This window comes from Amblyomma americanum, chromosome 1, assembly GCF_052857255.1.
Source record: "Amblyomma americanum isolate KBUSLIRL-KWMA chromosome 1, ASM5285725v1, whole genome shotgun sequence".
NCBI lineage: Eukaryota > Metazoa > Arthropoda > Arachnida > Ixodida > Ixodidae > Amblyomma > Amblyomma americanum.
Window position 1 is genome coordinate 46808315 of NC_135497.1, and position 27293 is coordinate 46835607.

General features: G+C 47.2%; 1 long non-coding RNA gene across 1 annotated transcript in view; it reads right to left on the reverse strand.

The window, feature by feature from the left end:
- The window catches only part of LOC144132606 (uncharacterized), a 37357-nt gene extending 10450 nt beyond the window's left edge, over nt 1–26907 (reverse strand). Inside the window, exons 1-2 of the long non-coding RNA XR_013314876.1 lie at nt 26804–26907; nt 17488–17597 (exon numbers count right to left, since the gene is read on the reverse strand). This is a non-coding gene — a long non-coding RNA (uncharacterized LOC144132606). The remainder of the gene's footprint in view (nt 1–17487; nt 17598–26803) is intronic.
- Nucleotides 26908–27293: the final 386 nt, after the last annotated feature.

Sequence of the window (27293 nt, forward strand, 5' to 3'; positions counted from 1 at the left end):
TGGGTTTGTCGGCGTCGCGGGCGTCAAAGCACGTCACACTACGAAGACATCTGGTCGTCGGACGCGTTGGTGTCGTTGTCGGCCTAGTGTGACAGGTTGGTCTGCCACAGACACGGTGTGCCGACCCGGTCGGCCGATCATCGTTGTCGTGTCTGCATAGGCGTCGTGTCGAACTAGTGTGACAGGCCCCTTAGGAAAGGCTGCAAGTGCCATTATTTGTTTCTCTGTCAGCAGTGCATTAACACTGCAGTGTGCAATTTTGAATAACTGACTAAAATATTAAGTATGTAATCTGAACTATTTGAAAAACGTGATTATCCCGGTTATAATTACGGTCGGTTGATAGCAGCCTGTACTGTGGCCTGACCATATATATGGAGAATTCGCAATAAGAATTGCGTCGTTGTTCTGAAATCCTGAGGGTTGCCTAACTTTCAGAGGGGGCAGCCTTCTGTTATTTTCGCAAATCGTCGACCGTTGTGAAAACATCGCGATCAAACGAGGAAGAGTTCGCGATCGCGATATTTCTTGGTGTCTTGGATATAAATGGTCTACATGTCGTTTCCCACACATATCACAGCCGACCACGATTGTACCTTCGACGAAAATCCTGCGGCAAAAAAAAAAAAGCGTTGACGGAACGGATGTCTCGATTACGCCGCAATTAATACGGGCTATCCTTACTGCAAGATATCTGCGTGTTTTTCTACAAGCATGCATGCCTGTACCGCCGCACGCGATTAGACGACAGGCACTGCCGAGCGCGCCAATGGGAAAGCTGGGACCATCCGCCTCGCTCGCAAGCGCCAAAGTGATCGTACAACACCTTTCCGCCTCACGTCCGCCTGGCGGCCGAAAACTGGCGGACCGCTCGCGAAGCGGACGAGGCGGAAGGCGCTCCGAAACGATCGTACAACGGCCCTAAAGGCCGTCGTACGATCGTTTTCTTTTTGTTTTCTGAGGATCCGCCAGCATGCGGACGACAGAGCGTACAGGCCAAGCTATAGGCCACATTCTCACAGCCGGCCTCCTCTGCGGCGAGGCAGCGACGGAGCCGAAAACCGCGGCAGCAAGGGAGCGGCGCTGTGTTCTAATCGAAATAGGCACCGGACACCGGCAAACCAGTCGTGGCGGACGCTCGCTTCTCCCGAGTGACTCCAGTGTCTTTTTTTTTCCTGCTTCGAAAAAAAGAAACAGCGGCGGCGGCGGCGGGTCCGAAGGAGATGCCGAAGGTGCGGTGAAAGTCGTCTGTCGTGTGCTTGCATTGCTTCACTATTATCGCAAAAAAAAAAAACAATGCGATCTCGCAAAAGGCGGAAAATGTTTGAAGTTAGTTGAATAATTTTGCGCAACCCCACAGTTTTTGCAGCGAAACACCACGCGTACAGCACCAAAACATATTTATACGAATATAGCAAGCTACTATTAAAGCGCTGGGCGCACTGCAGTCACATTATTCTGGCCAATAGGAACCAAATCGAACATATGTAGGGGGTAATGAACTCTTATCAATACAGGAATGGTTTGCCGGCGCTTCCTAGATTGGCAATTATACTAACGTTCGAGAATTAGGCCAGCAAAACAGTTTGGAGAATATTTTACCAGTATCGGCTAATACACATGCAAATTTTAAGATTTTTCTTGATAGCCGAAGTGAACGAATGTCTGAAAGAGATAAATTCGTCATGCTAGTAACGTTCTATACCGGATCGTTTTGCTGACATTCCCGTCTGTTTTATAGCATTCTATTCTGATATGCAACTGTGTGTACAGCCATGTCTATCGCAAATTCTTGTATTTTACAGTTGTGTTTTTACTGTATGTGCTCGAACTAGCCAATGTTTTGCTGGGTAAAGGGATGAATTTTTTTCCTACGTTTCTCTCACTCTCTCTCTCCATGGTGTCCAGCTAAATGTAACCACGTTTTTAACAACTGAAGGAGTGTCCTAGGCGCGTAAAATTGGTTCAGTACTGCTGGGGTCGTGTGGCCTACTCTGCAGTATCCATTCAAGGCAAAACTTGAGTTTCAGTCCGGTGTGTGCATATGACATTGAAGCGGCCTTCGCACTTAGCGATTTCATAGCAACAACTTTAAGTCAGATGAAAAGCATATTTTGACTATGACCAATGTGATGGTGTTTCCAAATTAGACCCAGGTTGTTTTCGAAACGTTGCCCCCCTCCCGAAATTTGACCTGCATTGATTTGGACCAAAATCTATTTTCAGGCTAATTTCAATGGGCTCGATACGATGCCAGTTTCTAAACTTGACCCTGCCTAGCCCCAAAATTTGACTTCGGCCGAATTGGACCAACCATAACTGAGCGTCCAGCCATATTGAGCGTGCAACCATAACTGAGCGTGCCCGACACGATGACGACCTCCAAATCTCGTCCGGGTCATTGCCAAAATGCTTTCGCTCGACCTTTGGTATAACCATGATTAAACCCTGCCTAACTTTATTTTTCGCACTGCACAGTCAATTAATTAGTTTAGACTGACTAGCTAGCTTTTTAAATAATAACTTCTTGTTCGCAGCTAGGTACCATCCGAGGAATTTTTTCTTCAAGCTATAAAAGATAGCGCGATAAACCAAAATACATAACAGTGGTGCTACTTGAGCGCAACAGATGCAAATTCGCTTATCGTATATCCCGCGCCCAGTGCAAACACAAAACTCATAGCAGACTCGTTTATGAGGAACGCTTTGCATATTGCCAAATAAAATAAAGCCGTCATCCGCCCTCTGTTCCTTCGCAGCGGGCGCTTTTCGGGGCGCAAGACGCGTGCATCTCCCGACGGCGAAAAAAAAAGGGGGGGGGGGGCTTTTTTTTGCGCCCGCGCATCCACACACTGGCGCATCGCCGCCGCCAAAGCAGTGATAGGGAAGCCGCGATAGAGTCACTGGAAAAAAATTTTCCAGTGACTCTAATCCGCGACGCCCGCCGGCGCCATCTCTCGCTCGCAGCAAGCAAGCCGTGGGTCACGTGAGGCGAGCTCGCGCTGTGACTGGCACGTTTTTTGTGGGGCAGGGCTCCGTCGCCGCCGCTCCACGGAAACATAGAGCAGGGCCCAGCGGTGCCGGCTGCCAGATTTGGGGCGAAACCGGTTCAAAAACATCCCCCTCCGTCGGCTCCGGCGGCGACCGAGTCGACAGAGGAAGCGAAAAACCGGCTGTGAGAATGTGGCTGTAGGCGTCCAGCTGGTCCGGCGACCAAAAAATTGGTTAAACTTCAGTGCAGATGAGCGGGCTCGGCTGGCGACCGTATTGCAGCTATTGGCGGCCTTTTACGTGACGTCTCAGGTACCTCCTCCTCCTCCTGCCAGAGCAAGGTGACCGTCCCTCGATTGTAATGAGGAGCGAGGTGTAGGTGGTGGCCGCGAAACATATTATATTGACCACATGTTGATTTTTCAATAACGTATGTTGCCGGGCTAGTTGGTTTTGCACTTTTTAAAAAGACACACAAGTACATATACAAGTACATACACACAAGTACATACACAAACATGTGCTTTTTCCGGAATAAGCAGTTGGAGGTTGGCGCCTGTCCTTCGTCTCCGTCATTTTGTGCGTGTACTTGTAGCGCTATGTCTTTTTTCAGAAGTGGTGATATTACTTGTGTACAGAGCGACTGCGAACTTCGCCGCGTACAGAAGCGGCCGGTGACAGTTCATCTAGTAGAATACTTAATCATATACGCTAATCGAGTTGACTGAGCGCCTCTTCAAGCCGACGCAACGCTAATCGAGTTGACTGAGCGCCTCTTCAAGCCGACGCAAGACCTACGTGAAGGCGGTGTCACGAAGTGTTTAATTGGACCTGTTGTAGTTGTTGCAAACGTTTGTAATTCCTGTAAGGATCATCATGGATAGCAGGCGGGTAACAGCTGCCCCTGGTGAATTTGCGGTGCGTGCATAAGCTGCGCAGCACAGTGACAAGTGTCCGCGTAGAGAAAGTGTTTGCGATCAGAGCGAGTGCTTTTACGCGAAGTCTGCTACGTATCCATCAACGATTTTGATCGCGGTTCGTGCGCGCATTGTGCCTGAGAATTGCCGTGTGTGCGAAGCGACACGATTTTGGCCATACGGCCGTCGGAAAAACAGTAGCGTCGCCATCCTGTGCCTTGGTGCTCCATTCAGTACATTTTTTTCTACGGTGTGTGCTCGGGTTACGAATGGCTGGCGGTACTGAGTAACCTGTGGGAAAACATCGGCCTGAAGTGCAAATGTCTTTTCTGGAGAGTCATTTTTTTTTATTTCCCGCTCGCTGTGGAGACCTACGTAAGCAAAAAATATTTGTACGATGATTGGGCCACTGAAAACAACTTCCTCTAGCCCTTTCGGTTTAGGTTGTGACAAAATGGCATCACGCGATTACAAAGAATAATCAGGTCAAGATCTGTGAAACTTACAGAAGGCTACAGCAGGACAGTAAGTACGGTGTACATATATATAGTGCATGACGGTGCATATATTTTCCTGCCTCATCGTAGCTTGGCCCCTGCTATGTCTTGCCAATCATCAGCCAGCACATGTGGCTCTATTTGTGGCATTAGCATGTGCTTCAAATCACAAAATACAGTTCATACTCTTGCCTGCTAGACTGCTTTGGCTCATTAAGTTGATTTATAGAAATCGGCAAGCTTTTGGAACACATCCCTGCAAAAGCCAACTTGCTCTCGTTCTTCATGACATGCATTTATACTTCACTTGCAGTATCCCCCTCGATGCTTTTTTTCTTGACTGAAAAAAATCATGTGATGAGATCCTTTATTTATGTAAGGCTGATTTTCCTAAGCTTTAACTTGCATCCAAAAGCTCTAAACTCAATCCCAGCTTTAACATTCAGTCGCAGGCAGATTTTTCTTGCTAATTCTTAAATATACTGTTTTTTCCTGCAACCTCAGACTACCTCCAAGCAATTTCCCTTGGGCCTCAGCTTATTATTACACACATTATGAACTTCCCTTCCATGTTTTGCCACATGCCTGCAATGAAAGTTAGATGCGGTATGCCACCTTGCAATCAGTACCAGCGTTTCAATTCTCCAGAACAACATTTTTCATGCTCTAGAATGGCCTGTTTTCTAATGTTACTAAGAATGCAAGTAATATTTTTTTATTTTCAGCATAACAACATTTTGTCCACTTATTAGGCCTTGCTGAGAAAGGGGTGTTCTCTGTACACTGGTTAAAATACTCAGCTAACAATATGGCTCACAATGTGGCATGGTCTTGCCTAATAATCCTTACACACCCACACAGAACTTAGGATATTTACACCCATTCTTACACCCATATACATACACACATACATTTACATCCATATTTACACCCATTACAGGTATTCTAATGATATGAATCTAACCTCGCTAGAATACTGGGATTAGTCCAGATCTGAGCCGCTAGTTTTATTCTCTCAGACTATTTTTGAAGCTACAGTGTCACAGCACTAAAGATTGCTCTTCAATTTTTTTTTATCTCGTGAAGAAACTGCAGTTTTTTTTGCTCTTTACCTCCCATAACTAACTAATCTGTTCCGACTCAAGGTTCTTTCTCGATTAGACGCAAAAGCACTTTTGTGCCTCAGTTCATGTCACTGCATTTCAAGTTACATTGTTTCTCCGTGCAAGGCCAGAATGGCGCTCCCCTCCATCTGTTTGATAGAAATAAACCACCTGATTTAATTTGAAACCTCACAAGGCTTACTAACGTCTTGTCTTTTGACCTGGTCAATGCAAAAATCTACGCAGTAAATGACGATGTTGGTCCATTGATTTAGGTAAATTCCCCAAGGCGGAGAAGATTTGTAACAAGGGAGTAATTACTCATCAGCATCTACCCAAGGGCAGCCATACGGCTACAGAGGGAAGCTATACAGGCCCCACAGAAACTTCGTAATTAGACGAGAATTTGTCCTGGTCTCCGTTTCGAACCTGAGACCACCAACTCACCGGGGTAGTCGCTCTACCAGCTCAGCTATCAGGGACGGCTAGCACATGGCAGGGCAAACTCGAAGTGGGAACAGTGTCGGTCCAATGTTTTAAGGGAATCCCTCGAGGTGGAGAGACATGTAATGAGGGAGTAATTACTCATTAGCACCCACCCACGTGCTACATAAAACAAAGAAAAGGTACAAAGCTTTGCTTTGTAGCCGTATGGCTGTGCTTGCACGCGAATGGGTAATTACTCCCTTATTAGTAAATTACAAACTCCTCAAGCTCCACTTTGCACACCATGTCAAAATTTACCGCTGAAATGTTGTCATTTAGGACCGTTGACGTATAATCATTATTAAAACAAATTGGTGTAATAAAGTGCTTAGTTACTCGCCCAGCTCGGCAAATCAAAATCATCCTCTCTGGCTCTCTTATGCATAACGTTGTTCCTTTGGAACTTTCATCACAATCTATTTCTAGTAATACCGTGCCAGATTTGCACAATAGTTGTGTCGGCAGCTACAGTTGCATTTAAGGTAACTTGCACTCTGTGTGCAAGCTAGTTCTAGCTAGCTAAACTAGTGCGTTGTAAAGCTAACACGCATTTATGGGCCTATTTGTGTCAGTCTTTCCTTGGTGCATGTCTCTTATCGTCCCTTTAGTTAAGCAGCACACCGACTTAATAGCGCTGTTCGGTGAAAATGCTATGCGCGCACGCTTACGCTTATGACTCTTATATATTGAGGGTATCTAGCACGTGATCATGGTGCCTCGGCCAATGGGAGGCTCTGTTATCCAGCGGAGCGCGAGGAGAGGAGGGAAGCCGGAAAGTTCAAAGCTTTTCGTTACTTTTGCTTCATTGAGGTCTTTAAGAATGCTCAATCGCGGCGATCGCTATGTTCAACGCGGAGCGCATAGTTTTGCCACTCGCGGTGATGAGGCGTTCGCACCGTAGACAACATAAAGAAAACAGGCTCTGGTCAGTGAGTGTGGTGTCTAGATGACAGAGTTTGAAGTGCGTGCGAATCAGAAGCATGCGCCAATCGGTGCGCAGTAAAACGCTCTCCTGACCTTTTCGCACTTCGCCCACAAGAGGCTATGGGAGCCTTGATTTTGTAAAGTCACTGGTACGCTGAGTTCCAGTGAATTTATGATTTTGCTTGAACGGCTGCTCCGGAGCCTATGCCCAGTCATGAAAAATATAGGAGGAAATGCACAAGTACGCCGAAATTATTATGGTAATTTCTGCCGCAAGATATCTACGCATTTTGCTTCAAACACGTGCCTGTACCGCCGCAAGCGATTAGACGGGAGGCACTGCCGGGCGCACCAATAGGAACGCTGGAACCGTCCGGGTCTCCCCCAAGCAGCAAACTGATCGCGCGCCTTTCTGCCCCACGTCCGCACGAAGGCGAAAAATGTGCGACTCGCATGCTTGCGGATACGCACAAAAAACGACCGTACGTACGACAGCCTTTAACTCCCTGCTGTGACACTAGGCGGCGCTACTATCGCGAAAGCTTCGATGCGCTTGCTTCCATGTAAAGAATGCTTTGTCACCGCTGCCGCTGCGACTTCGTCGCTGCCAAGTAGCCGCGGCAAAAGGCTTAGATAACACTTCTTGCGAAGGGCACATACCCCCCCCCCCCCCCTCCTCATTTCTCTTTTCCTTCTGGCTACTCTGTCAGCTGTTGTCTTTCACGCTAGTAACAATCTTTCGGGTTCCCCCTCTTTTCTTTCTCTCTCGCTCTTTTTTTCCATATCTAGCTTAGGCGGCTAAACTAGCGGTGGGTGCACCATCGCCCAATTGAAAGAAACAAACACCCCTTTAAGCATTTTGTCCGGCTTCCTTTGTTGCTGGGTTAGTATTCTTTCTCAAGCCCCCTCTCGGCTCTTCCACGAAGATGGAAGAACGCATACATAACTTGATACATAGCACGCCTTAATACATAACAGTGCTTTTTCGATTGCATGATTTTACCCCAATTTAGCTTTTTTATATTCATCGTTAGTGGTGCAGATAGTGATAACGCCAACATAAACATTAAAGAGACTGCCCGCAGCTCTGTTTCGACGAAGGTCGGTTCGGGCTCGGAGCGTCAAGAAACGTAACGTTTCTACACCACGTCTGTTTTCTTTCCAATGTAATGCCAGTCCTGCTTTAGGATATATATATATATATATATATATATATATATATATATATATATATATATATATATATATATATATATATATATATATATATATATACATATATATATATATATATATATATACTTATGATGTGAGCTAACAGTCACCGGAACCAAGCTGCATAGGGGAACGTTATTTTTTTTAATGTGTTGTGCTTTTCAGTGGGATAACATTACTTAGAATAATAAATGGCTTAAAGAAAATTACTTATAATGCAGCAGAAAAAACAACCATGCCGCCGGTGGGATCCGAACCCACGACCTCCGAATATCGCGTCCGGTGCTCTTACTAACTGAGCTACGGCGACGGCTGTCCAATCTGCTGCTCTCGTGGGTATTTATGTTTACTGGGTGTAAGCGAGCCTTGAAAGTGTTCACCAGCGCCACCCTCGACCATAACGGCGGACGTAACACGTCCTGTAATACCGCGAGCGTAACGTAGAACGTCATCTAACGGCGAGGGCGGAAACTGTGCGAGAGCCCTCTTATGCTACCTATGGCATCAAGACTGCCAGATGACTGAGAGACTGCCGTTAGATGACGTTCTACGTTACGCTCGCGGTATTACAGGACGTGTTACGTCCGCCGCTATGGTCGAGGGTGGCGCTGGTGAACACTTTCAAGGCTCGCTTACACCCAGTAAACATAAATACCCACGAGAGCAGCAGATTGGACAGCCGTCGCCGTAGCTCAGTTGGTAAGAGCACCGGACGCGATATTCGGAGGTCGTGGGTTCGGATCCCACCGGCGGCATGGTTGTTTTTTCTGCTGCTTTATAAGTAATTTTCTTTAAGCGATTTATTAATCCAAGTATTATTATCCCACTGGTAAGCATAACACATTAAAAAAAAAAATTAACGTTCCCCTATGTACCTTGGTTTCGGTGACTGTTGGCTCCCTTCATAAATTTGTCAAACGGGCCCCTCATTTCCTTTAACTTGTCTGCTAATAGCTTAACGAGGGTCTCGGTTCTGGCAGTCTTGATGCCATAGGTATCATAAGAGGGCTCTCGCACAGTTTCCGCCCTCGCCGTTAGATGACGTTCTACGTTACGCTCGCGGTATTACAGGACGTGTTACGTCCGCCGCTATGGTCGAGGGTGGCGCTGATGAACACTTTGAAGGCTCGCTTACACCCAGTAAACATAAATACCCACGAGAGCAGCAGAATGCACAGCCGTCGCCGTAGCTCAGTTGGTAAGAGCACCGGACGCGATATTCGGAGGTCGTGGGTTCGGATCCCACCGGCGGCATGGTTTTTTTTTCTGCTGCTTTATAAGTAATTTTCTTTAAGCGATTTATTAATCCAAGTATTATTATCCCACTGGTAAGCATAACACATTAAAAAAAAAATTAACGTTCCCCTATGTACCTTGGTTTCGGTGACTGTTGGCTCCCTTCATAAATTTGTCAAACGGGCCCCTCATTTCCTTTAACTTGTCTGCTAATATATATATATATATATATATATATATATATATATATATATATATATATATATATATATATATATATATATATATATATATATATATAGCGTCCACTAGCGCCATAGAATGAATACCGCATATAATTACTTCAACCTTGTTCTTTACTACAAACAAGGGCAGCCCGACATGTTCCTTCTACCTCTACGTCGTTGCCACACAGCAAAGTACTGAGTGTGTATATACCGGGTGTTTTAGCGAAGTTTCATAAATTCCTGAGGATATAGGGTTCAATATAGCACAAAAATATGTGTACGATCACGCTCTCTGCCCTCGTGGACACAGTATGCTTGAAAACCCCTCTAATTATCCAGGCATTTAACAAACTCACTAAATAACTTTTCAATTATTGTAGGGTGGATAGTGCCATTTGGGAGTTTGATACCGTGGACAAGGCGATGACGAGTGGGCACCACAACAGTGAGATCGGCATGCCTCCAATGCCTCGTTTTTTCGCTGTGCAGGCTGTGCTGGCGCTCGGCATATCAACTTCGCCAGCTGCAGGCACTGACTCGACGTCTTTCTCTGGTCCGGGGGTTGCAAGTTCTGGGCTTCGGTTCACCGACAAATTCAGCCTTTTACCCGGCCAGGCTCTTCTTTTCATAGAATCCCTCGTCCACACCCGTCCAGCGTCATCGACGATGGCATCGCCACTCACACCGGATTTAAAGCGACAACACGCTGGCTTTCCCTTCAGTGGGCACGGGAACAGTGACATCGGCATGCCTCCAATGCTTCGTTTCTTCACTGTGCAGGTTTGTGCGCACAATTCTTTGCACGCTAGGAAATTCGACGATCGCTGTTTACTTCTGTTCCCGTGCCCTCGGGTGCGCTTTGATGCTGCTTGTGAATGTGTTTCAATGATTTTCCTGCTTTTGCGCTCTGGCGACATTGATTCTAACCCGGGTCCTACGACTCGCTCCCTTGACATAGACAACCTGCCAGACAATTCGTCTGAACAAATGAAAGTTAAGTTTAAGCTGCTCAAGGATGTACTTTCTCGTCCGCTGCAAAGCTCAAAAGATCAGGTCGAATTAGCAGCTGAATAAAAGGCATTAGGAGTACTCAGAAGAACATCGAATCAAAGTTAGCTGGCATGTGCAAAAGGCTTGATGAACTCGAAGAAAAGGCAAAGGAATTCGACGACATGGGTCCAGAGCTTTCATCTTTAAAGAAATCTGTAGAAGACCAACGTATTCGAAATGATTTGCTGCAGTCTCGCCTTGATGAAGCAGAAGATAGATCGCGACGTGAAAACAATATTTAGGGGTACACCCGATGCGGAAGAGACTTGGGCAGATACTGAATCTAAACTCCTGGAAGCCTTGACTAAGGTTGTCGAAGTATGCTCCTCGAGTTCAATTCAACGTGCACATCGCCTGGGAGTTTTTTCCAGAAGAGGAGTGTCGACCAATCATAGCTAAATTTTTGGACACTAAAATGAAAGACAAGATATTAACCCTTCGTAACCAATTTAAAACAGATAACATCACTATCAGTGAAGATTTTTTCACCTGCTGCGCGCCAGGCTCGAGAATTCGAATATAATCACGCTGGCCCTCGCTCTTTTAAGATACAATATAACAAGCTGCACATCAATAAAAAATGCTTCTTGTATAACCCTACCACGGACACGTTTGAAGAAATCGTGGCACATGGCGAATCATCTGCATTGGAATCGTCTGCATTGGATTCCGTAACTGGATCTTGCGCTGCACCTATAGGGAATCGCGACGGGTAATGGACAGTTGTCATCGTCGATATCAGTTCTTTATACTAACGTCAGGAGCCTACTTAACAAGCATCTTTCTTTATCTTATGCTATAGACACATGCTCAGCTGACATTATAGCACTAACGGAAACCTCGCTCCCAATGCATGTGTCAGATTCCGAAATCTTCCACAACGCTCATTGCTATTCGGTATATCGTTGCGATAGGACAGCTAAGCGCGGCGGTGGTGCTTTACTTGCCATTTCCAAAGACATTCCATCTTCATGTATCCAAGTCTTCAGCGAAGTAGGACTAATTTTTCCGTCAATAGTGATAGGTCATCCTCAGATTGGTTATTGGCGTCTGTTACCGTTCTCCTTCTTATTCGCCCACAATCACTAAGAAACTTCACGACGCTATAAATCTTGTTCGCGCACGATTTCCGTCATCACCGCTTTTTCTACTTGAGGACTAATTTTCCAACTATTTTATGGACAGCTCAGCCGCCTTCGTCATCTCCCCCTTCGCATCAAGCTAAAGAATTCGCAAAACTATGCGCCACATTTTCGCTAACTCAGTTAGGAGAGGACGGTAAATAACGCTTCGAACACTCTCGATCTAATTCTAGTAACTAATCCAGAGTTAGCTACTGACAAAACATATCTTCCAGGCATCAGCGATTACGTTCTGCTCAATTTCTGCATTTACATACCACGTCCAAAAGTTAATAAAATAAAAAAATTATTCTGGATTACAAACTTGCCCATTTTACCGCTATTAACAATGAACAGGGCACATTTGTTGATTACTTTATTGCAAATTGAGACTACTGCTCTGTCGGGGATAACTGGATATCATTCAAAACGAAGGTTCACGAACTAACTGATAAATATATCTAAAAGCGCAACGTCCCCTCTAATCCACAAGCACCATGGCACAACTCTCACATTAGACGATTATCTAACAAAAAGAAACGTTTATACCACCGCGCGAAGTTTTCACCATCTAATGCGTAATGGGCGAAGTACAAATCTGCTTCCGACGCTTACGTCAACGCGATTAAACTTACAAAGAATAACTTTTTCTCTGCCACATTACCAGCTCTTTAGAAAACGAGTGTTAAAAAATTTTGGTGCGTTGTACACCCTGCGAACGACCCATTAATTAGACTACAAGACGCCTCCAGTAAACTTATCCCAAATGACCTTTGTGCTTCCGTGCCGAATGACAGATTCGTTGAAAGCTTTTCCTCCATTTCAAGCGTTAATCTTCCATTCATACCGCACCACAGGTTCCCGACAATGTCGCCTATAACTGTCGATCCGCCTGGTGTAGCCAAATTAATTGAACCTTTAAAAAATGATTCTTCACCTGATTCCGACGCGATTATCGCTAAATTCCAAAAAAAAATACTTGTGCTTATATTTCAGTTATGCTAACCAAACTTTCTCAGCAGTCACTCGACACAGCAAGCCTTCCTAACGACTGGAAAATTGGGAAGGTGGTTCCACTTCACAAGTCCGCTTGTAAGCACTCCCCTCAAAACTTTCGTCTCATTTCGCTCACCAGCACATGCTGCAAATTAGTAGAAGATATCATTTTCAAAAATGTCGTTACCTTTCTCGATGAGAATTCATTTTGAAACCCTGCGCGACATGGTTTTCGTCAAGCATACTCCCGTGAAACTCAACTACTAGTCTTTACTGATAAGCTATACCGCATACTTGACAACTCATCATGCGCTGACTGCATTTTGTTGGACTTTTCCAAAGCCTTTGATAAAGTATGCCATAAACTGCTGCTACATAAACTGAGCCATCTTAATCTCGATCCTAACGTCTTCCAATGGATTAAATCTTTCCTTCTAAACCGTTGGCAATTTGTGCATGCTAATAACACTAATTCACCGATTGCTAACGGGCTATCGATTTTGTGAGTGAGCAAATGGACGCTGAGCTGGCTTTCAGACTGTATGCTGCCCAACATCCTGGCCGTCGTGTGCCGACTTATTCCACGTTTGTCTCGATATTATATCAATTTAGCTCTACTGATTCAGGTCTTGTTGAGAAAAGGAAGAGACCAGGGATCGCAATCAACGATTTTGACATTGATGTCCTCGCGTACGTTTCTATCAGGACAGCAGCAAGTGTCAGGGAAATCTCCAACGCGCACGGAGTCAGCCCGGCATCAGTTTGGAGGCCACTATCAAGACACAGCTACCACCCCTGTCATGTGTGTCTTCACCAGGAACCGACACCAAATGACTTTCAGAAACAGCTCGATTTTTGCAACTGATGCCTAATTAAATGTGATGAAAACCCGATGAGAGCGATGGGAAAAACTTTAAAAGCAAGATTTTGCATCGCATCTGAAGAAATGACCATTGCCTTCAATATTTCTACAACACTACCTTACAGTGTTAGAGTATTCAAAATTTTTATCCAAGAATGCTGGACATGTCGCCGAGTGTTCTAGTTAGCCGCAGCGCAGCCAGACTGCTCCGAATTAACGGCATTCCCGCTATTGAGTAGCAGATTGGTTTGAATGGACTGGACAAGCTGTCTGTGAAGTTCGCTTAACATTCGATGGCGCCATTTAGTCTCTTGGTTGGGAGGAATGCCGCGTTTCTGGAGCCACTTAGCCTCAGGAGGTTGAAAGCTAAACATTTCGACAGATTTGACTATCTGGTTGAGTTTGAAGACTTATATTAACATGCACATCTCCACCCAAAAAAATTTAATCTCTAATCCAAAGTTTCGAAGCCAGCTCGGCTCCTTCATCAGGGCTGACTGGGGGCAGTGGCTAGCGTCTTTAATTATGGAGGGAGGGGGAGGGGGCTCAAAAGAACGAAAGGTGTGATGCGAAAGGCATGGGGGAGGGGGCGATGTGGGTTAAGGTTGTGAGTCACGCTGGTGCACTGTAGGGATGTGCACTGTGGAGAGGTGCAGTTTATTATAAGCCTCAGAGGGACATCCGACGGGGACTCCACGGCGGCTGTATTGAAGTCGGCGTGTCACTAACAAAGGGACCCGTGCTGTCCTCGTCTCCGCTTCTTTCGGCTGATGTCTTTGTGTTCTTCGTGCCGTCAAGGGCATAACCCGTACTGAAGAAACTTAGGCAGGTACGGCGGTCGACGTGCATGCGGCGCCAAGGGGTTGCCGAGGCTTCGGGCATGCGAGAGATGCGCCTGGGTAGGATCAAATGACCGGTAAGCGCTTATTCCCTTGACGACTGTTTTTTTTTTCTTGTGTAAAGAACCGAACGTCTTCAGTGATAGTTCCTTCGGCATACGTTTGTCTCGCATGCATGTGTGCAAAAGAGAAAACCAATGTCAAGGTTAGGAATGTAGTAACTTCTATGCGGTGGGGAATGACAGTGGCGTTTGTTTTGTTTGTGTGTTTGGTTGCAACCTCTCCTTTCCCAAATATTTGGCTGATCGAGGGAATTGCAGAGTTTTGGTTTTCTTTTCCCCGACTATTGTTTAGTCGATATTCTTTCCCCAATCTGTGACTAGTCGGCGGAAACCTTATTTTCCTTTCCGTAATTATTGATTAGTGAGGAGGGTCGATTGTTACCTTATTGGTTGTTCTCCCCGCTAAGGGCGGGGACAGAGGGGTTAAACGTATGCGCTCTGGGTTGAACCAGAGTTTATTTTATTGTCTTAATTTCACATTACTGTCATCCCTTTCGATGTTGTAATATAGTAATGTCTCTCTATTTGTCTCTCTGTGTTAAGTTTTTTTGTCGATTTTGTTCCAACATCTCTATATTCCTTTGCTTTTCCAATGTTCCCTGTCTGCCATGCGCTGCCACTCAAGCCCTTTGAGGCTTTGGCAGGCCTGATTTTTGGTGTACGGGAACTGACATGAATAAAAGTACTATCCATCTAACTATTCCTCTAATCAACGGTTTAGTCATGTTGTAAGTAGTTCTCTGCTTAATCGTTTCTTCTTGTTTTATTTATGTTGTAAATAGTTTAAGTTCTCCTTTGCTCGATTAAGGTGAATGTTTGCAAGTTAGAATCCACCAAGTTATAAAGAAACCCCAGTTTCGTCATCAACAAGGTGTTTCTTTTCATCGCCACCTGAAGGGGAAACTCAACTGTGTCCGAATTATTTGGTTTTCCGAATTAGCGGGCGTCGGTATAGTATACGGTTTTGATGTACATTATAACCTCGTGTGTGCAAGAAGCCAAGACTCATAGTATATTATGGTTTATGGGGGTTTAACGTCCCAAAGCGACTCAGGCTGAGACCCTGTAGTGAAGGGCTCCGGATAATTTCGGCCAAGCGTGGTTCTTTAACGTGAACTGACATCGTACAGCATACGGGCCTCTAGAATTTCGCCTCCATCGAAATTCTGCCGCCGCGGCCGGGATCGATCCCGCGTCTTTCGGGTCAGTAGCCGAGCGCCATCACCACTGTGCAACCGCGGCAGCTTTCATAGTATAGTATGAATGCATGGCACGGTGTGAGACGATACGGTACGGTACGATACGATATGACATAGCATGACATCGTATGACATGGCACCCCACGGTACAATACGGTACGGTATCGTATAGTATATTTCAACGTCTTGAAGCTATTGCTATCACTTCTACGCCCAGAGGAGCGCGAGGTGGTTGGGGATGTTTGTTCCGCAGACCTTCGTACTCTTGTTTTCTTTAGACATCTGCAGGGAACGCATCCAAGACGTCCTATACCGCATCCAGAGCCGCGTATTCAATAAATAGCGCACCCTGTAGCTATACATGGAGGCCGCGAGCCTCCGGCACTGACGGGATCAAAAATTGAAATCAATTAACGCAGGCGCGTTTGCATCATACCACAATTTCCACACTGTTAAGGCGTCTAACCAATGTGTTTGCCGTCGTTCAGTGCATTCAACAGAACATATTGCAAAACCGCATCGCCAAAGCCATCGTTCACTGACATATCGCGACGCCACCGGAGGACCGGCTAACTCGGCGAAGGATGACGCAGCATTTTTGTATAGCTAAGGTGAAGTATAGTATGGTTGCGTTTTGGTTATCCGGTTTGTATCCGACACTTTGAACACAGGCACGCACACGAGGGCACGAGCGGAACCGTTTTACACCAACAGTGGCACGAAACGGTGTCCTGGGCCGTCTGCATATCGCAGTAGCAATCGCAGTAATGTGTCTGTAGTAACTGAAATTTCATGGTTGAAAATCGTACGATGGTTTCTGAGGGGTGCCAGCAGTAGTGCTGAGCTCAGGGCAGGCGTCAATTGGCAAAAAAAAAAACATTGGTCAACAGCTCGCGTTTCCCACGGCTCGGCGGGCCCGCTCGTGCTCTGGACGGTCAGACACCCCGAAGCACGCAGCCGGCTGGGCTTATAGCTGCGAAGCCAGTCGGCTTCGGTGAATGAAGCCGCACGCAGCGCAGGAGATGGCGGAGCGTCGACTGACTGGATACGGCCCAACAATGAAGCGTAAAAGGCCTTTCAGAAGCAGGTACCCCAACTTCCAGCATTGACCTTCTATCATGACGTTGCAAGACAGCCGTCTCGTAGCTGCTGTCCTGACATCGCAAGCGCCTGGCGGCCACATCTCTGTTCTTTGAGCGGATGAACGGGAATGGCAGCACGCAGCGTTTTCTTTTCCCGGCTCTCTGAGGCTACGCAGTGAGCAGCCGTAACCGCCATGCCTAACGCATAAAAACACGCTCTCGGCGTAAAAGGGGCAAGAAGTGGCGTCGCCCGTAAGGCTGTTGCCTATCCTGATGGGCATCATGCACGCATATGCGCCCGCACACTGCAACACAAGCTTCCTGCGTTTTTTGCGTACATGTTGCGGCGCAAAGTTGACTTACACGAAATGGGTCTGGCGTGAGAACGCGGAGTCGGCCCTGACCGGAACGCTGTACTCACAGCCCGCGGCTTTATGGTTGTTCCGACGAGCTGGCAAACGTTGCGCGCAAAAATTTGTATGAAAAAAAATATATTTTTGAAGATGCGAAAGATAGTCTCAAGCTTTTCAGCATTTGCAAAAGCACATAACGTACGCTTACAAAACGAGCCCGCACGTTTCCTCCCATGAGAACTATGTGCTGTAAGCGAACGCTGGTGACTCAAGGTGTGAGGCAAGTCGGTGGACATACGCTGTAGATGAAATGCGCTCGTTGCTCACCTTTGCACCGCAAAATTTTTTTTTCTCCCTGGTAGGGGCAGGGGTGGCCGTGGTGGTGTTCGGGGTCCCACAGGGCGCCAGATAATCCGGACTGACTGAGGGCCACCCACCTGGAAGACCAGAGGCGTTCACTGTCAGCTGTTCACGTCGTATCAGTTTGTGTATCGGATGCAATAACCGGTACGTAACTTTGCTTTTAAGCCGTTGCGCAACGCTTGGACCGCAAGCAGGCAGGCAGACAACTGTTGGCCGCCAGCATGAGGCGCAAGGCACTCTTAAGAAATACTCGTCGAAATTACCGTCAATGAACATGTCGTAGCAAAGGTAATATTTGTCGACGTCAATGAAAGTATGACACTATATCACTGAGTTGCCCAAGCGGAGCGTCCAGCCCGTGTTTGGCAATCGTAAGCAGCACGTCACCGGCGCGCCCTCCGACGCATCGGTTGGCACTGCGGTCGTCATGAACCCCAAATAGTGAGTGCGCTCCCTATTAGAAACAACCCTGTTCCGCGTTCAGCTGCTGGCAACCAGGCGGGAGATCTGCCTTCAAGTTCAATCAAGATATTCAGTGCACGCCTCGCTACCGTCGACGGAGCCGGTCTGTTTTTACACTGGCCTGAGGTCAAAGTACAGCGACCAAGTTGAAAGTGAGCGTCAACAAAGTCGTGAAAATGACTGTACTGTCTATAATTCAGGATCTAGCTCAATTTGGCGCCAAGTGCCTTCACTGGCGACTGACGGCAGCCGATGGAGAACCTCATGACGGCGTCGTTTTGGTAAAGCCCAATAAATGACACTGGCAGAAGGGCGCGCAAGAAGCAGGCCTCATGTTTGATTTTCCGTTCTTCCGTGTTTTGGCGTAAAATTCAGTGTGCATGGTGAATTTTTGTGGTTTTATTTTTTACTCCCCGGAATTCGAGTATTCACAGAAAAATGACCGGGGAAGCCTCCCTGTGTTTCTTCACGATGCGAAGAACGTCTGAAGCCGCTGACACCATACAGAGAACATTACAATATTCGCAGCGAGGCTAGCACCACATTGGATACGAACTGCATGCGCTGCTGAGCAGACAGTGTGGTAGCTCATTCCTGACCATCACCGATAAATTGCGTTAGCAAGGCATGCTTTCGACGCATGTCATAAGCACTAAACGTCGGAGTGCCTCAGGGGCCCGTATTATTTCCTCCGTCAATCCATTTAACCGTAAGGAACCTGCCGTCTGAACTCAACATATTAACACACCTTCAACTCAACATGTACTGTGCTGCACTGACTCCCCATCGGACCAGAAAATAGGACGACTATTCACACCCACGCCACTGAATATCCATCACATGCTCCATCACTAAAACAGAGCACGCCACCACGAGCGCTGCACTCACATGCATAACGGTCGGTGCACTACCAATTAACTACAGGCCCGTGATTCGCTGCTCCAACCAAAATGTGGGCTTCATACTATAGCAGGGCGGAAAAGCGGGCGAGTTCCACCGCGTGCTCTCTCGAGCGTCAAAAGTGCCCGCCGCGTTGGCTCAGTGGTTATGGTGCTCGGCTAGTGACTCGAAAGACGCGGGTTCGATCCCAGCCGCGCGGTCACAGTGCGATGGAGACGAAATGCCAGAGGCCTTTGTACTGTGCGATGTCATTGCACGTTCAAAAAACCCAGGCGGTCGAAATTACCCGGATCCCTCCACTATGGAGTCCCTCATAGTCATAGTCGCTTTGTGACGTCAAACGCCATAAACCAAGCGTCAGAAGAATCTTCGAAAAACAGAAATTATTCGCGCACGTAAGAAACGTAAAAAAAATATTCGTTCTGTTTTTCTGCCGAACTCAGATTTTCTTTGCGCAGGCAGCTTCACTTGCAAAAGCTTCTTGAAAAAATTCCATTGATGCGTGACTTTCTCAGTTCAAAGCCTGCATGGCCGAAACGAAAATAAGGCTGTTCAGATGCGACAAGGACTCGTAATTTTGTTGCGAAAAGCCTTACGCGACATCCCAGGTTTTTAAAACGCGCTGCTAGCGCGAGAAACGAGCCCCTAATTCTCTGGGTGACTTTGCATTCGAAAAGGTGGTGGTAGTAGTGGTTTTTTTATTAAATTATAGTAAAAAGGAAGGAAAAGATTTTTGCTAGCCCCGGCATCTGCCATCGATACTGAAGCACCTGAGCTGGGGCAGCGGAAATAAAGGATAGCAGGCAGAATGGAGAACTTAAATGAAAGAGGTGATGGGACAGGAAGAGAGGATAGGGGGAGAAGTAACATATACAAACTATGTACACAATAAGAAATGTGTCCAGCTTGTGCGCATGATTAGTTCATTTTAGAGGAATTAAATCACACATGCGCACAGCACTGTGTTGGCTACAACTGGAGTGGGGCGTTTAGTTATTAATCGTTGAAGGTAGAACTCGCGGAGCGGTATTCTAAAGGTGATTACGTTATTGAGGGCGTTCGATACCTGCCAGATGTTTAAATCCTCTGTGCTCACCAGCGCCTCTGCTATACGGAGCGTCAGATCGCACTCCATAATGAAGCCTAATCACTTAAGTTAAACTTACTGCCGCTATCTGTAGTTTATCATCAAAAACATTCTGTGGAGCTGACGACCTTCCTGCTTTCATCGCTAAGATTTGTTGCAACATCCTGGCGCCTCTAATATCAGCAAGTCAGCTTTACTGCCACATGGAAGGAGGCTCTCGTGGTTTCGACCTTTAAGCCAGGAGTGAGTACTACTGGCGGAAGCTACTGGCTCGTCCCTCTTCTGCGTTCCTCTGCTAAGGCGTTGATAGTGATTCACGCATTCGTGTCTCTCGTTTGTCTTCAAATACACCTTTCTTGACTATGAACACGTTCTCTGACAGGTCATTTTATTAAACTAACCTTAATTTCTTGAGCAGTGTTGCTCCTATAGTCCCTTGCCATTAGGAGGCTGACGCCGTTTATTTTGATTGCAGCAAGACTTGAGACGTACAGGAACACTGAATCGTCCTTGAAAACTTGTCGCCTTGAGGCATCCATATCTCGAGCGCTAAAGACAAGACAGAAGGAAAGCACACAAGTCACACAACCGAGAACGCTGACTGGCAACTTGATTGCGAGATCTGACACGTGCCACTTTTCCGCCGGCACTAGTTGCTTCCGTGCATGTTTTTTGTGTTTTATTTCCTTTCTGGTAGCCAGCAAGTATAAAAGCTTCCTGGCTGTCCGATAAAATTCAGTTGTCAGTCAGCGTTCTATTGTGTCACTTGTATGTTTCTTTTGTGTCGTCTTTAGCGCTGTAGTTATGAAAGTTAAAAACCAACTCGCCCAGCATATTCTACTGTGGGCCTTAAGTCATTTGTAAATCATATAGCAGCTGGCTTACTATAGCTACCCCATGCTACTTTTGTAAATCACATTGTAGCTAGTTTGCTACCGACCTAAAAACGGCAGGATAAGACGGGTGACTAATGGTGGACAAAAATCCTCGTCCTTTCAGCGTAGCATCTGGGTTTTTTTATTGGTTTTTTTGGGGAAAGGAAATGGCGCAGTATCTGTCTCATATACCGTTGGACACCTGGACCGCGCCGTAAGGGAAGGAATAAAGGAGGGAGTGAAAGAAGAAAGGGAGATAGAGATTCCGTAGTGGAGGGCTCCGGAATAATTTCGACCACCTGGGGATCTTTAACGTGCACTGACATCGCACAGCACAAGGGCGCCTTAGTGGTTGCCTTCATAAAAACGCAGCCGCCGTGGTCGGTTTCGAACCGGGGACTCCGGATCAGTAGCCGAGCGCCCTAACCACTGAGCCACCGCGGCGTCTGGGATTCCCCAGGTTCCAGAGGGATCCAAATTTTGGGCCTCTTCTGATGAACCTCTACGACCCCTACGGTGGGATTGCTCATTCGCAGACTTCGCTCTACGCTAACGACTTAAATATATTAGGATATGTCTGTTTCTCCCCGACTGCAGGTTGATCCAAGAGTATGAGCACTCCGTCCACGGGCGGTGTAAGGCACATAGGTTGAACCCAATCGCGAAAGGAAAGCAGGCTGTAATTATATCGTTCACACGCAAGAGCAATGCGATTGTGTTGTTCTACACTCTCAACAATGACGCCATTACGGGTGTAACTGTTTTCGTGACTTAGGTGTCCAGCTGGATGCCAAGTTTCAATTTTTCGCTCACATTCTGGAGTTAAAGAGCAGATGTTAGGCGTGGTGACAAGCGCTCCCAGTCTTACCCGATACATAACATGCTATGTAGCTTTCTGCCGCAGCCTTGTGCTCCCTATAGACGTTCCTCCGGTGTCTGAAGACACTATCTGCCCATCTTGCCTACTCCTCGAGAATGTGCAGAAGGCGCGTCATGGCTTTTCCTAACTGCTTGTCCGCCTTTGAAAACATTTGCAGTGCTACCCTGCGCGGCCTGGGACTAGACACTTTCGCAGAGTAGACGGCGGTCGCGGCACCTTGTTTTCCTGTACAAATACATTTATGGACACATCAACTGTGTACGCACCTAGCGTCCATGGTAGGCCTCACGAGTATGAATAGACCCAAAGACCAAGACGAGTATTTGACGTCGCTTCGTCCAACCTCAGCCCCATTGTGAGAATGATGTTTTTAACAAACAACTAATGCATTTTTAATGCCTTCGGGCCTTAGGGTTCAATAAATGAAAATGAAATGAAACTACTATATGGGATGGCATCTCACCTAGAATGTGTTTCATGGGACGTTAATTGCTTTCAAGCTAGGCTTGCAGAGCCTACTGGGCTTCAGCATTTGTTCACTTTTTCCAAGTCGTTCCGTTAATTTCTTCTTTACTGTATGCATATCTGTCTTTAGGTTCTTGGTACGGTGTGCTGGCGTGGCTTGTTAAATTTGTGCACACCGGAAAAATAAAAAGCTATAAGTTCCGTCTCACTAATTCTCGGTTTGGCTTGTGCGGGTTTAACATCCCGAATCGACTGAGGCTATCAGGGACGCCGTAGAGAAAGGCTCCAGAATTTACCACCCTGGGTTCTTTAACGTGCACTGTCATCGCACAGTACACGGGCCTCTAGAATTTCGCCTCCATCGAAATTCGACCTCCGCGGCCGCGATCGAACCCCCATCTTTCGGGTGAGCAGCTGAGTGCCATAACCACTGAGCCACCGTGGCGGCTACTAACTGCCGACACCAGTCAGAGCTACCAGAATGTTGGCGTAAATCACAAACTTGGACAAAGAGAAGTCCTATTGTCGAAACGTTGGAAAGCGTTCTGAGGGCTTCCCCTCCCTTGTTCAATTTGGGATCACACTTGGGCTTATACATATGGCGCATTATGTGTACAAATTATATGGCACCAAACAGCCCCACCGGGCACACACAGAGGTTCACAAAGCAAGAAAAGCAGAAATCAGAAAGAGTCACACAAGCGTGACATGTACACGCACTGCGCTGCACATGTAAAGCTTTCTCCGTCAGTATTCCGTAAATCACTCTCACCTACGGGGTAGCGCTAGTGGCTCTTGCCCGTTGAGCAAAGCTACCGGCCTTAATTATGAAGTTACGACTGTAGAAACATGGTTACTCTACCTAACACCCCGCGGCTGGAGGTATGTGTATTTTAAACGCCATTTTATTCACAATCTGTGTCAGTTATATTCTGTGACTTTATATCAGAGCTAAGGGAACGGTTACTAACCAGGTACTGACTTAGTGGCCATAGGTTGTAAAGAAGGTATGAATGGCTTACTTTTACTAACTTGAAGAGGATAGTAAATGGTAAAGTAATAAACCGCAGCCAGAGTTAGTGACTGCTTTACTTGCTACCATTTTACTACCCTTTTAACGCGACAGCGTTAAGGAGCTCGGGCCGCAGAAAAGCCAGAATCATCGGCCGTGAGCGAAAAATCCCTCCTCCTCCTCGCAATGTACGCCCGTGCCCCAACAGAGAGCGCGCGACGGCAGCGCAAGGAAAGGAATAAGGGACGCCTGTCACATATTTCGGCGGACAACCCGGATCGCGCCGCAAGGGAAAGAAAATGAAATGAAAATTGGTTTTAAGGAAAGGAAATGAGGCCGCCTCACATATCTCTGTGGACACCCGAACCGCCCCGTAAGGAAAGGAAAATGAAATTAAAATTTATTTTAAGGAAAGGAAGTGACGCGTCTGACGTATCTCTCGTTCGGGCGCAGAGGGGCCGTGCGGGCGCGCGGGAATCACGGGGTGAGTGGCGAACAACGCAGCGCACATTCAAAGCGCGTTCACCACGAAGCTTGCGGCTTGCTGCCCGTTCGTTCGGATCGGAAGCTATGCTGGCGTTCGTGGCATCGGGTTTGTCGAGAACGATGTCCCGACGAACGACGACTGCAACGTGAGTCCGCGCGTTTTGGCAAGGCGCCTGGCAGCGCTTCTACGTGGTTTGCCGCTCCGCGCGTCCGTTTCACAGTACGTAGCAGAGCGATTTGTCTAACGGGCAAGGCGTTGCGCCGAACTAGCGATATGGCGTTCCGTGGAGTCCCTGGCAGTGCTGCAACACGGTGTCGTGTTCCACTTTTAAAGGCGAAGCTTAAGCGTCTATTTTTTTAAGTGTTATGGCCACATCTAAAGTGTTGTATTCCCTGCCCCAAGCAGTAAAGACGGGATGCTGATCACTGCTAGCCGTGGGCTTCTGTGGCTTAATTGTCCCACTCATCCCAGATGGCTGCTACTTTCTCGGAGACACGTTCATAGCCGGTGTCCCTGCGGACCTTTAAACCGCTTCTTAACCACTTGGAGCGCAGGAGCCATGCCCCTGAATGCGTCCCACTCCTGGCCCAGCTCCGAAAGAACGGCGCCTCATGACTACTGATGGAGCTTCTGGGCCTATCGCCCACCCCTGTCTGTCATGCAGCTGAGCCTTCAGCACACACACACACCTGACACACACCTGACAACAGCCAGCTTGCCTGGAATGGTCTCCACGAAGCGCCACACTCCGTCATCAGGTAGGAGCCGTCTACAGCGAAAACCTCGCGGATTGTCATCTACAAGGTCGGCTGCGTTTTGTACAGCGGAAGCTCTGCTGCAGCGGCTTGTGTTGCCCCCGCGTTAGCCGTGCACAGGTAGTGCAGTCTGCCTACTCCTCCACCGTGGTCGAACTAGCTTATTTTGTGGCTGCATCGAGCCAAAACACACGCTGTTTCAAGAAGCTTGCAGGGAAAGCAACCTCTCCAGAGCATAGCTCTTCGAAGTCGCCAAAATTTGGCGGGCTTAAGGTATTGCGTTTCTGAGTTTCTGGAAACTGATATCGCTATTAATTACGGTGCGCTGCACGCCTCTCAATAACTAAGGAGCCTAACAGTAATAGTGAAAAAGTTAACTATTCAATATTACTTGACCAGCCTACTAGTTGGCATGTCCTAGTTGTTTTCCGCATAGCATGTCCTGACAATGCTATGCGGAAAAAAAGCACTCTTATAACTCAATAAGCATATTTTAGTGAGCGAACTGCTCACCGTGGCCGGTGACAGAAAAATTAATGATTGGCCGCTCGGGACGACCAACCTGAGCCGAACAAGGCCCACTGGAGCATCTTACGCACTGATTCGAATGTTGTAAACGTTATCTTGCATTACTTTTTACTGTTACTGACGCAGGCACCCATAGATATTCATTTCAATTTACGCGGTGCGCATGCCGAATGCCATCGATGGTACACTCGTAGTCATCGTTTTTTCGCGCCTGGCTGAAAGACCGCAATAAGAACAGTGAAAAAAAATACGTATAAACCTGAATAATTTTCCCGCCTGTCGCCGATCCCCGGGCTGATGCCCTAATTCGCAAATTCCGTTTTACTTGGTCGCGTGGTGCGGCCTTGCGACACTCGCAGACGCGAATGGATCGTCACTACACAGCTTGCCTGCGTGGCAGGAAAGTGTGGAGAGATTGTGGGTTGCCGACGCCTGCCCGATCGTTACTATGACGTCTACGGTGCGCCCGTCGCGATAATGCGCTGTCTGTGTGTGGATGCTTACCTTCTTTGTGCTCTATGGTAGCAGAGCGCAATACACTAAGGGAGATGCACACAACTGGGGCTGACATAAACATTAACTTTTTTACTCGAAGCACGCGCACTCAAATGCCATCAAACACGTGGAACATCATCACAAGAATCAAATGCTTCAATACCAAAAAAGAAAACAAAAATTTGCTGCGGTTTAACTACTGCTGTGGCTGAACCTGGTCAGAGAAAGCTGTGGCGTGAACGCTGCGGCCTATTGCTGCAGTGCCACGTGTCTGCCACAACGTTGTAAGCGCTAATGAATGCAGCCCACACCTCTCTCTCACCACCGCCACGCACCTCAAAGCGCGATTGAGGCGTTCATTGTCTCAGGGAGCCAGATATACGCCTTAATTTCCTCAAAATCATCGGAGTCTATCTAGAACGTTGTCAATTATACTCCAACGGCAATGAACACAATGAACGCCGACGGCCTATAGAAATAGAGGCGAGCGCTCGGTTTCAGCGGCGGCGGCTGAGTGGCGTCATATATAGCTGTCGCGCGGTTTCTCCTCGGTTCGAGGTAAAACTCGGGTACACGGCGAAGAAGCTACGGAGGGCAGTAGTAAAGCTTTCGCTTTAAAAATGTCAGTCGATTTAGGTAATTAGGCCAAATGCGGATATGTGCTTTAGTAAGACGTTAATTGTCGGTTGGAGGTATACGACCTATTAGTTTGTACGAGGCTGCCGCCTAAATACCAGCCCAACTTGTTCCGCTTAGCTCTGCGCAAGAATAATTTGAAAAAGCATTTTCCTCCGCTGCTGCTCATTCCGCTTAGCTCGACGCGCATAGGGGCGATGCCGCCTAATTAGCGCCCCATGTTTTCTCCTGGCTACCACCGGCGACACCTTGGCAAGTAAGCCACCCCGTGGGCAGATAAGCAGTGGAACAAAGCAGGTACTATGGCAGGTCTTGCCATCGGTGGGTCTTGGGTTGGGTTGCGACCCAGGTTGCTCTTCCCGAGCAGCCGCTCACGAATAAATGGGCTGCCGCCTGACACGGTTGGCAGGTTAGGCGGCCTGCCACTAAACCGGCTTCGGACAAACAGACTGACAAACACACAACGCCAAAATGCGGGTAATGGCCACTATAAATGCTAGCACACTAAACTAAAAAGTGACCAGCACCGAATCAACCAGGGCCAGTTTAGTTCAGTTCTTGAGATCTTTCGAGTGCAGCGTTCCTTTAAGCTGACGCGTAACTGCATAGACCATATTTTTTGTGCCCGTGTCGCGCTGCGTTTTCGTCCAGCACGAATCCGTGACAATTCGCCCAGTTTTTCATCCTCGTGATCTTACCTGGGCCCGCAGCTGTTGGTGTGCCCTGACGCACACAGACTTCTTAAGGTAGTACTTGAACGAGGGTCCAAGTATGTTTGACTCTCTGCGGCCCTGGAGACGAATTTTTCCTGCAAGGATTATTAATGAACAAACCAGTGAGCAACGTTCACAAAATTGTGCTGCCCTCTCTGCCTGCTCTAGGCAGTCGCCAAAGGTTCCCTGCTCTTCTGGCTGAAGAGTACCCTCCGGAGGTGCATTTTGAGCCCCCATGGACAGGTAATTTAGAACCCCGAGGTTATTACGAAAATCAAGCTAGTTGTTTTCAATGCTGCGTTCTTACCAGAACCATTATAGAGTAGAGATCAGGGTGCGAGCTTCCACTGTGGCGTTAACTGATAATTTGGTTTATTAAGCATTAGGGGAGCATTTCGTTCGCGGTCATTGCATAGTAGTTTGATCTAACTTCTGTAATTATTGTGACAAATCTCTCATTAGTCTACATTAATTT